Source organism: Panthera uncia (genome assembly GCF_023721935.1).
Source record: "Panthera uncia isolate 11264 chromosome B2 unlocalized genomic scaffold, Puncia_PCG_1.0 HiC_scaffold_25, whole genome shotgun sequence".
Lineage (NCBI taxonomy): Eukaryota > Metazoa > Chordata > Mammalia > Carnivora > Felidae > Panthera > Panthera uncia.
Window position 1 is genome coordinate 7320916 of NW_026057581.1, and position 16101 is coordinate 7337016.

Here is a 16101-nt window from a genome sequence, read left to right on the forward strand (position 1 = left end):
TAATTCGCTGATTAAATGACTGTTCTCAATATTTGTTAATATGAAAAAAGTTACATTTTCTGGTGTGTGTGTGTGTGTGTGTGTGTGTGTGTGTGTGTGAAACACAGAGGGAGAGAGAGAGAGGTAGAGAGAAAGATGTCACCTAGATCTCTCTTATTCATTGGTACGTCAATGCATTGTTTGTGCCAAATCAATCAGTAGAGATGGGAACATTAAATCATTGTGTGTCAACATTGCTGTGAACCAAAAAAGTTCTAGTACACAAAATGGGCACGTACTGTCACCAGAAAAAAGTGCGTTGGCTTCTTTTGAAAGTAAAAATACAGTAAACACCAGGTATTCCGGCACTACGATTGACTCTAGTCTAAAATACCCTCACACTTCTAAATTTACAGACAAGGCATTTTGAACCGTTTTTTTTTTTTTTTTTTTTTTCTTAAAGTTCTCTTCCTTTTGAATGAACTGAACTTTTGGACATCTTTGCTTGGGAATAACAGTACAATGAATTACCCTATCGCTGGATGAGAGCTGAAAACGACACTTAATGAGAATGGAAATGTCCTATTTCTATTTAGAAATGGAGGACTGCCCCAGTGCCTGTCAACCACAGGCTGACAACTCTTGGTGTCCTGTGACATTAGGAAATATGCCCAGGACCCAGGCTAAGTCATATATAAGCATAAAGGGTGTATTCATTGCTTAGAGCTGCTGTAACAAAATACCACAAACAGGTTAAACAACAGAAATCTGTTCTCTCTCAGGGATCTGGATGCTTGAGATCTGTAATCAAGGTAGTCAACAAGGCCATGCTGTCTTTGAAGGCTCTAGGAGAGAATCTCTTCTATGCCTTTCTCTTAGCTTCTGGTATTTCCAGCAAACCCTGGCATCCCTTGGCTTATAGACACCACTCCAATCTCTGCCTCTATTGTCACGTGCTGTTCTCCCTGTGTGTCTTTATCTGTGCCTCTTCTCTTTTTATAAAGACATCAGTTCTGGTGGCATAGGGCCCACCCAAATGACCTCTTCTTGATTTGATTACATCTGCAAAGACCCTATTTCCAAACTAGGTCTCACATTGCCAGGAACCAGGGGTTAGGGCTTCAGTGTATCTTTTTGGAGGACACAATTCAACCCCTAACAGAGGGACAGAACAGTGGACAGACCACAATCACTGAATTTCTAGGGCTCCGGTGATGCCTAGATTGCTTTTCTCAATGGTGTTCTATGATTCGCATAGATTCTCTTCACTCTTTTTCATTCACTTTTCCTTGTTCTCCCCTGACCGTAATTTCAGATAACCTATCTTTGACCTCACAGCTTCTCTCTTCTCCTTGATCAAGTCTGCTCTCTATTGCATTTTGCATTTTATTCATTGCCCCAGACTTTCTGTTTGGCTCCTTTTTACTTTTTAATGATTTCTATTTCTCTGTTAAATGTCTCATTTTGTTTGTGTATTGTTTTCTTGAGCTCACTGAATTGTCTTTTTTTGTGTTTTCTTGTAGCTCACTGAACATCCTTAAAACAACTATTTTGAATTCGTTATCGGGCACATCACAGATCTCCATTTCGTTAGGGCTGGTTACAGGAAAATGACTTTGTTCACTGGGTGGTGTCACGTTTCCTTGATTTTTCGTGTTTCTTGAAGTCTTGCCTTGCTATCTTCACATCTGAAGGAGGAGTCGCCTCCTGCAGCCTCTACTGATTGTCTTTGGGAGAGAAATACCTTCTGTCAGCCCTGCGAGAAGACTCTCTCAGACATTTTCTTTCTTTTTTTTTATTTAAAGTTTTTTTTTTTTTATTTTTTTTTTTTTAACGTTTATTTATTTTTGGGACAGAGAGAGACACAGCATGAACGGGGGAGGGGCAGAGAGAGAGGGAGACACAGAATCGGAAGCAGGCTCCAGGCTCTGAGCCATCAGCCCAGAGCCCAACGCGGGGCTCGAACTCACGAACCGCGAGATCGTGACCTGAGCCGAAGTCGGACGCTCAACCGACTGAGCCACCCAGGCGCCCCAACTCTCAGACATTTTCTATGGATACACATACTCCACACTTCTGTTCTCTCTTGGTGGATGGGGTGGGGTGGGGTGGGGTGGGGGGATGATTCTTAAAATGGTGTTCTTTCCCCTGACCCTGCAAAACCCCCAGCTGAATGCTGACAGCCTCCCATTTGCCTTCCCGAGGGCAGTGCTGAATGCTCAAGTTTTGTGCTCTTTCCCAACCCCGCAGATTTGGGCTGGCTTTCTGCACGTGCTCACTAGCCATCTGCAAAGGCTTGTGCTTGTTGACCTTGCCAGCAGGAGCAAGGAGCGGACAGCATGGTGGGGGGGTGGAGGGGGAGGGCTGAGGGTGAGCCACGCAGAGTGCTGGGGGTGTCTGTGGGCCAGTGGGGGGGATGCACAGATGAGGCATCCCCAGAGGTTCATGGCCGGGCTTCTGGATGGAGTTCACATAACAGGATCTGCATCACTTCTGCCCTCCAAGAGCCCTGCTGCTATCCTCCCAACCCCTGCTGACCCTTCAGTCAAGTAGCACATTTCCCTATTCTGGAGGGGGCAAGAAGGGGCGGGGCCTCTTTGGCAAGCATCCTGCATAGCTGGGGAAGCTAGGCACTCAGTCATATGCTCCCACTTTCCTTGTGAAGAAGTGGCACAAGGTCTCCCTCAGCGCTGACCTGTGCCACTGTGGGGGAGGGGTGACGGGGTAGAGTCACCTCTTCAAATGTGTCCAATCTTGGATTTCTCTTAGCCTCCAACAGTGTGTTGGAGCTTCTCTGTTGGACTCCCGGACTTCCACAAAGCACTGTTGTTCATGAGTGATGGTCAAATTTGGTGGGGTTTTTTGGTGGGGAAACACAGTGGAAAACTTTTGTTCCTCCGTTTCACTGTCACCTCCCTCTGCATTTTACGTTTAGCAATGCAGATTGCCACAACTATCTAAGCTTTTTGGAAGAAAATAATGTTAATTTCGAGGTAACAACTATGGATTTTGTGTAGTTTTGTTCAACATAGGCTCAGGCTCAAAGCCTCTGCTCCTTGGAAATAACACTTGGAACTCTGCTGGAAAATGTTAGCGTTCTCTTTTCTCTATAATATTGATATACCTGTCACATTCAAGCAGGGCCCATGATTAATCTTAATGTGCAGGTGTTCCTAACTGAGGCTGGATGTTTGAATTTGCTTCATTCCATGCAGTCTGTTTTAATTTTGATTAATTGCCATCAGGAATAATAACTCCTCAGGGCAGATCATTAGGAAGCTACATAACCGATGATGTTTAGCTACAGGATATGGAAAACTAGTCACCACCACTGAAATGGTCAGAGATACCCTTTTGGCTGCATGAACAAAGAATACTTTGGTCATTCCAACTGGATTTCAGAAACAAATTGAAATGGAATTAGAAATGCTTTTTCATAAATACGTTAGCTTTCAAATTTGCCCCCTTTTTTTTTCCTTAACAGATTTTCCTAATTCTGACATGAAAATCAGTAACCACAAGTGATAGTCATGGAGGGTAAGAATAAGGCATATGCTGGGGGAATACATCTCAGTACATATTTGCAATAATTAACTGACAGAATCATGAGCTCCTGATGTACACATAGAAAAGGACGTGGGCTTACCCATTATTCCCCATCCGAGACCAATGCCTTTGCTGAGGCACTGACTGTTTCACTTTGTGGCTTGACGCACTAGGCTCCTGACTGCCTCTAGTGTCCTTACCTCTGGTGTAGTTTCCTTTTGGCCCACTCATACTCAACGATTTGCTCTTTCCCTTATTTTTTTAAGTAGTCCCCACATCCAGTATGGAGCCCAACATGGGGCTTGACCTGAGGACCCTGAGATCAAGCACTGAGCTGAGATGAAGAGTGGGTGCTTAACCAACTGAGCCACCCAGGTGATCCTATTTGCTCTTTCCTAAACAGAGCACATCAGCGCCTACCTTTGCCCCTGACTCTCGCTATCCCTGGAAGATTCTTAGTCCCCTTTTTCATCTGGCTACCTCATATCGAGCACGTCTCTTAAATGTCACCTATTCTGGGGGAAGCTTTGTTTGTTGCATCACCCCCCTCAGGTGGCTCTTCTATGTGTCTCGTCGCATCCTGGGACATTTCTACATAACTGTCATATTTTATTGTTACTGAATGTCCGTCTCCTCTTTTAATCTGTGAGGTCTCTGAGGGCAAAATTTCTGTCTTGTATCTCTAGAGCCCCTAGTTCAGGACATCCTAACTTTTTTTTTTTTTTTTTGCTTCACATATCCCTTTAAGAATCTTATGAAACTTTGGGGCGCCTGGGTGGCTCAGCCGGTTAAGCATCTGACTCGGCTCGGGTCATGATCTCACACTCCACGAGTTCGAGCCCCGCGTTGGGCTCTGTGCTGACAGCTCAGAGCCTGGAGCCTGCTTCAGGTTCTGTGTCTCCCTCTCTCTGACCCTCCCCTGTTCACGTTCTTTCTCTGTCTCAAAAATAAAGAAACATTAAAAAAAAAAACAATTTTTAGAAAGAATCTTATGAAAACTTGAAACTTGCTCTCTAGATGAAAGCACTCTAAATTTTGCACATAATTTCAGGGGGTTCTGGGATACTCTAAAGCCATCTGTGGACCTTTGACATCCATGGAGCCCTGGTTAAGAACTCCTGCACTAGCTCCTGGGTACATCAAAAGAATTATCACGTAACAAATGATTAATGTGGGTCAGACACTGTTCTGCACGTCACAGGATCTGCCCCATTTCGTCCTTACAACAATCCTATGAGGTAGATACTGTAATTATCCCCAGTTTAAAGATGAGGAAGCTGAGGAACAGCTTGGGAGTAACTTGCTCACGGCTATTCTGAGCTAGTGTTCTTAATTAGCCTGCTCTGTCAACCACAACGCCGCCTTCCTCTTGGCCCCACTATGGCGCTGTTCATAGTACTCTGCCTAAAGGGCACTGCAAAATGTTGAATGAGCCGCAGAATGAGCAATGCTGTCATACGTACCAGAAACTATGAATAAGGTTAAAATCATGTGGAAAATTAAAAAAGGCTTAGCATTCAAATGGTTTGAGCTCTCTCAATGGACTGGATAGTGTAGAATATAGGCTACACCCAGCCTCCTTTTAGCTTTAAGTATAAGAAGTGGGAAGGTAAAGAACTTTTACTGAATGTTTGATACACGAATGACCTTGAGTTTGGTGTTTCCTAAACAAACCCGATCACACAATAGCGGTAACAGAGCTTGGACTAAAATGGAATTTTGAGTCAGGTATTGACCTCAGGGAAGGACAGGATGGGAAAATACACAGTACTGTGTTTTATATATATTTATATTTTTTAATGTTCATGTTTTTATTTCTAAATATTTATTTATTTTTGAGAGAGAGAGAGAGACAGAGAGAGCGAGCGAGCAGGGGAGGGGCAGAGAATCCAAAGCAGGTTCTGTGCTGACAGCGGAGAGCCCAATGCAGGACTTGAATTCACAACCTGTGAGATCATGACCTGAGCTGAAGTCAGATGCTCAACTGACTGAGCCACCCGCGTGCCCCAAGCATTGTGTCTTTAAAAGCAAGCGTTAATAAAGCACAGTTTATAAAAGCCGAACTGTTGGCTCCCTGTGACATCACCGAATGGAAGTTTCAGTGCTAGAATGGAGAGCGGTTAAGGAGGTATGGGTGGGCTAAACTTTTTCTTTCTTTTAATAAAAATAGGCCTTTCATGTCTTTTGTGATAAGGAAGAGTTCTACAATTCCAGTTTGATGTGAATAGGACCTTCACTAAGTGTGCATACGCACGCACATCGGGATTCAGAAAGGAAGGAAGGGAAGGTGGGAATGAAGGAGAAGAGAGACCCATAAGTGATTATCATGTGCCAGCAATCACATTAACTGATTCCAAATAGAGTCTCTCAGCTAACCTAGCCTGTGGTGCCCACTATAGTCAACGGTTCAGAAGTCAAACGTCAGGCACTGCTTGGGGGAGGAGCCCAGGAGAACAAAATAAAAACAGTAGCAGGGAGACTTTACTTGCTCAAAGAAACTGTAGTCTTCTTCAGAATCTTCTAAGAATACTACCTTACCGATTCTAATTGTTGTCCATGAACAATTAAAAAAATTTTTTTAACGTTTATTTATTATTGAGAGACAGACACAGAGCGTGAGCAGGGGAGGGGTAGAGAGAGGGGAAGACACAGAACCCCAAGCAGGCTCCAGGCTCTGAGCTGTCAGCACAGAGCCCGACGCGGGGCTTGAACTCACAAACTGCGAGATCACGATCTGAGCTGAAGTCAGTCACCTAACCAACTGAGCCACCCAGGCGCGCCTGTCCATGAACAATTGTAACCACCCCTGGGAAAGCCTAGAAGTAAGAAAATGCTCTCGGTGTCCTTCATTCCCTCATTGTTGCTGGGGCTGATCTTACTGTGTTCTGCATATTGGACTCAGGAGAGCCAGTTCCAGGTAAGACTCGAACCCACTTCTGGCCTGTGTGTAGAGGGGGCTCAGGGCTTCATAGGGCCAGTGTCGAACCCTGAAGCTCCTGGGGATGTGAATCTACATGTCTGGTGGGGAGGACAAGGGTATGTGATGTTGGTCATTGTCCAAGTTTGTGCCCTCATGGTGGGTCTCCTCAGTGCTCAAGGTGCTTACAACTCTCTCTCACAAATCGTGGGTGATACTTTCTCTATCAGCTGTTTTTATTGCCCGTGCTTATCCAGATCACTGGCCCTAGACATCTTGGTTTCTCAGTGCCAATATTTGGGTTATGGAGGATGATATAACAAACTAACACAGGACTTTTTGGAACTAAATTTGGGGAAATTTTCCGGTTTTATTTTTTTAAATATAAGAAACAAAGTGTCCTGAAATGTTATATTAGCAAGTCATTTAAAAATATTTGGCTGGCAATGTTTTTTTTTTTAGTTTTTTAAAGTTTATTTATTTATTTATTTTGACAGATACAGAGACAGCATGAGTAGGGGAGGGGCAGACAGAGGGAGAGAGAGAATCCCAAGCAGGTTCCGCACTGTCATCACACAGCCCGAAGTGGGGCTCGAATGCACGAAACCGCGAGATCATGACCTGAGCCAAAACCGAGAGTCGGACGCTTAGCCGACTGAGCCACCCAGGCGCCCTATGGCTGGAAATGTTTTCTAACTTTTTCTAATATTAGCTTGGCTTTCTTTATAACTTAGCTGTCTACAAGCCATCATCTGAAGGGGGATAAGTCAAGCCAGTTTTCCACTGAGTTACAATAATGGAGACTCTAATTATCCAGTCTGCCTCTCCAGTTGTGTTGTAATTCATTAAAATTCCTTTTGCCCCTTTTCAGTTGGATACATTTTCAGCTTTCTAAATTCTAGTGTCTTCCTTTTTCAAAAATGTAGACAGTTAATAGATATATTCATATCCCATTTGTTTGTTAATTTGCTTTTACGATGATCTCTCCATCCCTTTAATTTCTAACCCACGGCTGTACCTCTGTTTCCCGTTAAAATGCAAATTTTCTTAGAAGCTGGCCCCTACAGCTGATAGCAAAAGAATTTTGATCTTGCAAAATAATCTGCCTTTGGATGAAGGATTCCCACCACATGTATGAATTTGCCCCTGGATGCAAATCCAGCGAGAGTGGGCTCTGTGGCAGGCTTGGGGAGAGGCAGGTGGTGTCTTTGGGGTGAAGAAGGTATTACACTCTATGAAGAATGCATCCCTGTGCTACGGAACAGGACTGAGAATGAAGCCTTTGCTTTTTGCCCTTTTAGAAAGTCTGCATAGGTGCGTCGCCATAAGATGCCGGCAGGTCATCTGCATATTATCGGGGCAGTTGACTTTATGTAAGTCTGCCCTTTGGCTTTTAAAGATCTCTCAGGGTAGCCTGATTAGGAGACGTTATCAGGTCCCCTACCTGCTTGGTAAAGGTCACTATTTAACTTGTATAAATGCTATATGGGAATGTATCTTTCGTCACCGTGGACCGTATCATTCTTGTAACCAGGCACCCAAGGAAGTCCCAAAGTATTCCTCCTGGGGATGCACAGCCTTGGAGCTGTTCGGGTGAGCTTTACCTTTGCTTTTTCTAATGTTTGCTATCTGGAGAGCATTATCCAGGGAATAGTTTGGCTTCGGAGGGAGGCTGAATCCCTTTTCATTTCTTCTCAGCCAGTGGAACGTCCTTCTTTAGATTACAAACCGAATATAATTCCATCAGGAAGAGTAGACTCCCAGGAGGAAATATCAATCAATAGTTGAGGATTATTGAAAAATAAGATACAGTGTTTTTTTTCTTTGCATTTTTTTTTTTTAGAGAAGACAGGACTATAATTTACACTATAATTCTGCTTTGTGTTTTTTATGATACAAATTAGAGAATCTTGCAAAAATCATTGCTTGCTTCAACTCAAAAGGGAAAATGAAGCTAGAAATAACTCTAAAAACATATCCAATTGCCTGAATATTATTTTACAGGTCTGAATAAAGAGAGAATGTGACTTAGATTATATATGATAACTCAGTATTTGTTAATCTTATATAAAATTAAATCATATTGTGCATTATGTAGTCTGTATTTTACTTAATTTAGTTTTACAAAATAGGGAGTTTCAACTGTAGTCACTCTTACCACTGTTACAGTGATTATATTGGTTAAGGGTTATGCACTATAAGAAGATTAAAAAATCTTAAAAATTTTTTTTCATGTTTTCTCTATTTCATGTTTTATCTAGAGACAGGGAGAGGCAGAGGGTGAGTGAAGAGGGCCAGAGAGAAAGGAAGACACAGAATCTGAAGCAGGCTCCAGGCTCAGAGCTGTCAGCACAGAGCCCGATGCAGGGCTCGAACCCAGGAACTGGGAGATCATGACCAGAGCCGAAGTTGGATACTCAACCGACTGAGCCACCCAGGTACCCCAAGAAGATAAAAAAATCTTTAAAAAAGGTTTTTTAAAGTAAGCTCTATGCCCAACATGGGGCTTGAATCTCTGACTCTGAGAACAAAAGTCACACACTTTACTGATTAAGCCAGCCAGGGGCCCTAAGAAGATAAAAAATATTTGAGGTGACTATGAATTTTATCTAATTGCATTGGTCCATTAAAAAAATACAGTACTCACCCCAATCAAAATAACACCAGCATTCTTCACAGAGCTAGAACAAATAATCCTAAAATTTGTATGGAACCAGAAAAGACCCCGAATAGCCAAAGCAATCTTGAAAAAGAAAACCAAAGCAGGAGGCATCACAATCCCGGACTTCAAGCTATACTACAAAGCTGTAATCATCAAGACAGTATGGTACTGGTACAAGAACAGACACTCAGATCAATGAGACAGAATAGAGAACCCAGAAATGGACCCACAAACATATGGTCACCTAATCTTTGACAAAGCAGGAAAGAATATCCGATGGAATAAAGACAGTCTCTTCAGCAAGTGGTGCTGGGAAAAGTGGACAGCGACATGCAGAAAAATGAACCTGGACCACTTTCTTACACCAGACACAAAAATAAACTCAAAATGGATGAAAGACCTCAATGTAAGACAGGAAGCCATCAAAATCCTCGAGGAGAAAGCAGGCAAAAACTTCTTTGATCTTGGCCGCAGCAACCACTTACTCAACACGTCTCCAGAGGCAAGGGAAACAAAAGCAAAAATGAACTACTGGGACCTCATCAAAATAAAAAGCTTCTGCACAGCGAAGGAAACAATCAGCAAAACTAAAAGGCAACCGACAGAATGGGAGGAGATATTTGCAAATGACATATCAGATAAAGGGTTAGTATCCAAAATCTATAAAGAAAGGGTTAGTATCCAAAAATCTATAAAGAACTTCTCAAACTCTACACCCAAAAAACAAATAATCCAGTGAAGAAATGGGCAAAAACATGAATAGACACTTCTCCAAAGAAGACATCCAGATGGCCAACTGACACATGAAAAAATGCTCCACATCACTCATCATCAGGGAAATACAAATCAAAACCACAATGAGCTCTCACCTCACACCTGTCAGAATGGCCAACATGAACAACTCAGGCAACAACAGATGTTGGCGAGGATGCGGAGAAAGAGGATCTCTTTTGCATTGTTGGTGGAATGCAAGCTGGTGCAGCCACTCTGGAAAACAGTCTGGAGGTTCCTCAAAAAACTAAAAATAGAACTACCCTACGACCCAGCAATTGCACTGCTAGGCATTTATCCACGGGAAACAGGTGTGCTGTTTCGAAGGGACACAGGCACCCCCATGTTTATAGCAGCACTAGCAACAATAGCCAAAGTATGGAAAGAGCCCAAATGTCCATCGATGGATGAATGGATAAAGAAGATGTGGTATACACACACACACACACACACACACACACACACACACACACAATGGAGTATTACTTGGCAATCAAAAAGAATGAAATTTTGCCATTTGCAACTACGTGGATGGAACTGGAGGGTATTATGCTAAGTGAAATTAGTCAGTCAGAGAAAGACAAATAATCATATGACTTCACTCATGTGAGGACTTTCAGAGACATAACAGATGACCAGAAGGGAAGGGAAACAAAAATAATATAAAAACAGGGAGGGGGACAAAACAGAAGAGACCCTTAAATATGGAGAACAGAGGGTTACTGGAGCGGGTGTGGGAGGGGGGATGGGCTAAGTGGGGAAGGGGCACTAAGGAATCTACTCCTGAAATCATTGTTGCACTCTATGCTAACTAATTTGGATGTAAATTAAAAATATAAAAATAAAAAAAAAATACAGTACCCATAGGTGGGCTAAATTGTAGGAACATAACACCTAACGTTATTGCTGGAAATTCAAAAACTATCTTCCTAGCTTTCTTTTCATCTGTCCTGTGGAACATGGCATGTCGAAGATCCTATTCCGCAAGGTTTTGCAAGATTATTTTAACAGCCCTCTCTCTACATTCCTTCTGTAAGAGTCATTTGCTTTCGAAAAATGACTATATTTATAATTTGGGCCTCGAACCCCTGGGAACCCTTGGAGTTTCTTTAAGGAGTGCTGAAATCTATATTTATACCAAGTGTTATCGAGGACAGAATAAAGAATGTACTGGAATATACGTCCCACTTTTCATACATAAGTTACTGTTGTGATGATTAATAAATACAAAATATACTGCTTTCATGGTAGCTTTTGGTAATCTCAATCAACAAAGACTAAAACAAAACTACTAGAATTAGGTAAAAAATGGGCTCTCATACTTGAAAAGTTTGGAAACTACTAGAAAATAGGAGTGGAGAGTGCCACCAATATGGCAAGTCTCCATTTCAACTAAAGTTCCTTGTGTGCGTCTGAACTCCACATGGTCAAAGGAGCTATTCAATTCCAAGAATGATTCATGCTTATATAATATACTGGTAACAAGAGTATAAAGCATTAGGTTTTGTGGGGGAAAAGGGGGGGCGCATTCAAATGATCTGCTAATATGGAGCCTTTTTTTTTTTTTTTTAACGCTCTCAAATTACCTACCACATTGTGGCTGAGTAGATGAAGCTGGCTGCAGTCGTCTATAAACTCTAAAGAGCTTTCAGCCGGCCAGAATCCACTGAATCATAATTACAGAGAGGACCCCATGAAAAGCACCCAGCTCGGCCTCCACTCCTCAAGCCGTGCCCCACTAAGGATCAGTGCTGTGTCACAAAAAATGAGCAGTCAGGGCAGAGACCGGCTGGGGGCAGATGCAGCAGAAAGAACCAGGCAAAGTTCTGGATAGAACTTCGTAAAGCTTTGTAAAGGGCAGAGTCACCAGCTACCAGACAGACCACACAGTGAGTTCACTCCCATCCCTCTGACACAACCCAAACCTACCATCTAACATTTGAATGTAAAGGACCCGGCGAAGGGGGCAGCTGGTTGGCTCTCTGGGTGGAGCAGGTGCTCTTGATCTGGGGGTTGTGAGTTCGGGCCCCACGGTGGGTGTAGAGATTACTCACACACACACACACACACACAAAAAGATCTTAAAAAAAAGAAGAGAGAAAGAAAGAACCCAGTGAAGACAAGGCATTTCCTTGTCAACAGCCAGGAAAAGTTCTGCTTCCACTCCGAGTAGGCAAATAAATCCATTCGTTTTATACACGCCACACAAGTTTTTATTGTTTATAACTAATTACAGCTCTCTTTCATGTTTTCACACTCTGGGTCTAAGGAGAGAAGGGAATTGGGCCTGTTAACCTTCGTATGCAACCAAGAAGCAGTTTATGGCTGGCCAGGTGCAAATGCCGTATCTAATCTCTCCTGTGTCTGTCTTGCAGCAGCTGCAGCAGCTGGAGGGGGTTAGGGAGCTATTAAATATCAAGGAAATGTTTGTGCCAATGTTGTCCGCTTTCAGGGTGGTTCGAGAAAGTCACAGATTGTCTTCCGCTCAGAAGCATGGCAGGTTATTACTGGAGTAAGAGCCATTCTTACCGAGATCCCCTCAGGGAGGGCGAGGGCAAAGTGACCCGCCCCAAGTTCAAGGGGGAACCTGAGGCCCTTTATCGGTCTCCTTCCTTTTTGGCACTGAAGCCCCGATAGCTGCAAAAGCGGTCTTAAGCCTTGTGCCTTACTATCACTGGTTCTTTGTGACTGTGGATAGGACACTATGGTGCTCAGAACCAAGAGAACTCACCCGGAAAACAAAACCTTTCTGTAATCCCGCAGTAATGCCCAAGGATATTTAAAGAGTTAAGAATATATGTTTGAGTAAAGTAAAATGAGATCCTGGAGAGAGAGTATAAGACAAAAGGAAGGTTTTCATGAGCTACTCAAGCAAGGTGATGCAGGGCAATAAACACTGGCTGTGAAAATATGGGGTGAGAGCCAGCTCTAGAACTTGCTGGAAGCCTGAGTTGGAACAAGGCATCTGAGTCCCCGGGAGTTGATCAGGACACGACCGCTTTTGGTTTTTACAAATCTATACCCAGGGCCCACCACCTACCCAGAAGACACAATCTAGACCACCTAATCATGGAGACAAGACTGACACAGGTGCAGTTATCACCTGGAGACAATTTTTGCAAAGTAAGATATTCATGGAAGAACAATCTATATGTGCACAGAAAATCAGCACGTTTGTTTACTTAAACTTGCACAATGTTATACGTCAAAAGTATCTCAACAAATCTGGAAAAAAAAACAAAGTGGAGGACGGTCTGTAATGAGATGCTACAGTGGTCTATCTTTAGCTCTGTTCTGTGTAGGTTTCTTTTCCTGTCCCCAGATATTTAGATGGGACTGCAGATGGCACCTGTAGCAGGTAGAAGTTGTGTCTGCCGAATGTAACAGAATCCTGATGCCAGAGGCTCAACCCAATAGGGGTTGTTTCTGTCGCACGACAGGGGCTCTGGTGACGCACGGTGAAGGGCAGGCTACTCTTCCTTCTCCATCATTCTTGGCATCTGGCTTTCTTTCTCCTGGGGCTAGCCTCCTTAATAAACATACCTGGATGCCCACCCAGTGACTTCTGCTTTTACCTTACTGGCCAGAACTGTGTCACGTGACCACCCTAGCTGCAAGGGATGCTGGGAGATACACTGCTCTGGTTGAACCAGATCAAGCATCCGTCAGTAGGGAAGAAGGCAGATGTGGATACTGGGTATGCAACAGCAGTGGCTGGCACAGGACTCAAGACATTCACAGGTCACCCAGGCTGGAGAGGGCAGTGAATCCATGGAATGATGGAGCCACACCCCAGAAGGATCTTAGGAGAATGGCTTGATAAAATGGATCTAACATGCACACTTCAATAGGGTTACCCCGAGTCTAAAAAAAATCAACTGTATTATAGATAGAATGGGGGAAATGTTTCTTCATAATCCTATAAAAATATCTATGAATTTTCATTTACCACAAGAGTAATAACAGCAATCAAAATAACATCTTGTATTTCCCGGATGTTTACTATTGGTTATCTTCCATTTAGTGCTCAGAGTAATTCTCTGAGGCACACTTGTTATTATTATTGTTATTAATATCCCTATATTATTTTTCGAAAAATTGAGAAATATAAGTAACTTGACCAAAATCCTATAGCTAGTAAGTAGGTGGGCCAGGATTTGAACCTAATGCCAGAACCCTTATTATTTACTTCTGTATTATATTATTTCCCAAGGAAAATTGATTTAGTTCTAAAAGAGCTAATTCAATATTTTTTTCTTTTTTATTATAGTATATATTTTATTTTATTTTTTTATTTTTATTTTTTTAAATATAACTTATTGTCAAGTTGGCTAACATACAACGTGTACAGTGTGCTCTTGGTTTTGGGGGCTAATTCAATATTTTTTAAAAGGATTTTTTAAGTGATCTCTACACCCAACATGGGGCTCAAACTCACAATCCCGAGATCAAGAGTCACATGCTCCACCAACTGGGCCAGCCAGCCACCCCAAAGGCGAACTGGATCTTGGACTGCATTGCTAGTATTATAATATCTATAACAGCCTCTGTCTCTGATCAGAACATATTTGTGGCATTACTCTTAATTCTGGAAGCCACGTTCTTCAGACAGACGAGAACAGCTAAATCCTTCCTGTACCTCTGCCACCTTTACATCAGTTTCAGACGGTAAGAAAGATGTTCAAGGCCAACACCCCACCTTGCTCTTGGTCTTGTCCCATGTCTTTCTGGAGCTCCAACACCTGACTCTTCTGTGTCCCATACCTCCAATTGTCACTTTCTACCAGTTCCTTTTTCTTCAGCCAATAAATTTATTTTAAATGTTTCCATCCTAAATAAAGACCCCTCCAAAACCTCATTTGTAGAAATATGTACCTTTTTAACTATGGCTTCGAATGAGCCCTCGTTCACCACACTTCTTAAAAGAATATTTAACATAGGCTCTCTACCTCCTTCCTTCCCATTTATATGCCCTTTTCAATTTCCAACTATGTTGAACATCCTCAGCGATTTAAAAATCCAAGTCCGTCCTCGGCGGCAGCCATCTTTAGAAGTCAAAGAAGCGGACAAACTGGATGCTTGTTGGAGCCTCATACTCAAGGGCTGCTCATTTATCTGACATTCCTCTTTACATTTTTTTTAAACGTTTGTTCATTTTTGAGAGACAGAGAGAACAGAGCATGAGCAGGGGAGGGGCAGAGAGAGAGAGGGAGACACAGAATCCGAAGCAGGCTCCAGGCTCTGAGCTGTCAGCACAGAGCCCGACGGGGGGCTCGAACCCACGGACCGTGAGATCATGACCTGAGCCGAAGTCGGCCGCTCACCCGACTGAGCCACCCAGGCACCCCCGGATGTGCCTCTTTAAGGCATTCATAAATCTTTTAAGTCCAGTTTTCACAAACGTGTTCTCCAACTAAATCAATAGGACTTTCAATTCACTACGAAACGGTCAACTCTGCAATGATTTTGTTGGTTTGCTGTTCATTTTCTCTTTATGTTGTGCTTACCATAAGAAGGCTGACTACTTCTATTCTTTTATACTGAAATAATTTTGGTGCCTGTGACCGTATTTAATTCATCGTGGAAGTGAAGGCATATTGAGTGATAAAATAAATGAAAAATGGCTCTTCCATTTTTAGTTATCAGTGGAATAAGCATCAGTGACGGGAAGGGTCTGGGAAAAGAAAATCGATCATCCTCTTGCATCCACACCAGTACTGTCATTCCCCAGCACCATAGCCTCTCGGGACAGAAGAGGCCTGAGTCACTTTGGAAGTAGGTAATTTCACAAAGCCATGGAAAACCACAACAATTAACCACAAGTGTAATATAACTATATTTCTAACTCCAGCACCTAGAGTTGATTAAGCACACTGGTGGTGTTGGGAAATTCCAATTCTTGCCAATTTTAGGCCACGTCTGTATCCAGTGGATTGTAGCAAACCATATCCCTCATGGAAAAACTCTAAAATTTCCTGGAAGTAGAAGTAAAACCGTACAACTGACCCTGGGAACAACACAGGGGCCAATGCCCAGCCCCCCAACCCATGCAGACAAAAATCTGTATAAAACTTTTGACTCGCCCCCAAAAACTTAACTACTAATAACCTGCTGTTGATCAGAAGCCTTACTGATAACAGTTGGTTAATACATGTTTTGTACATTATGTGCGTTACATACTATATTCTTACAATAAAGTAAGCTAGAGAAAAAAAATGTTATTTAA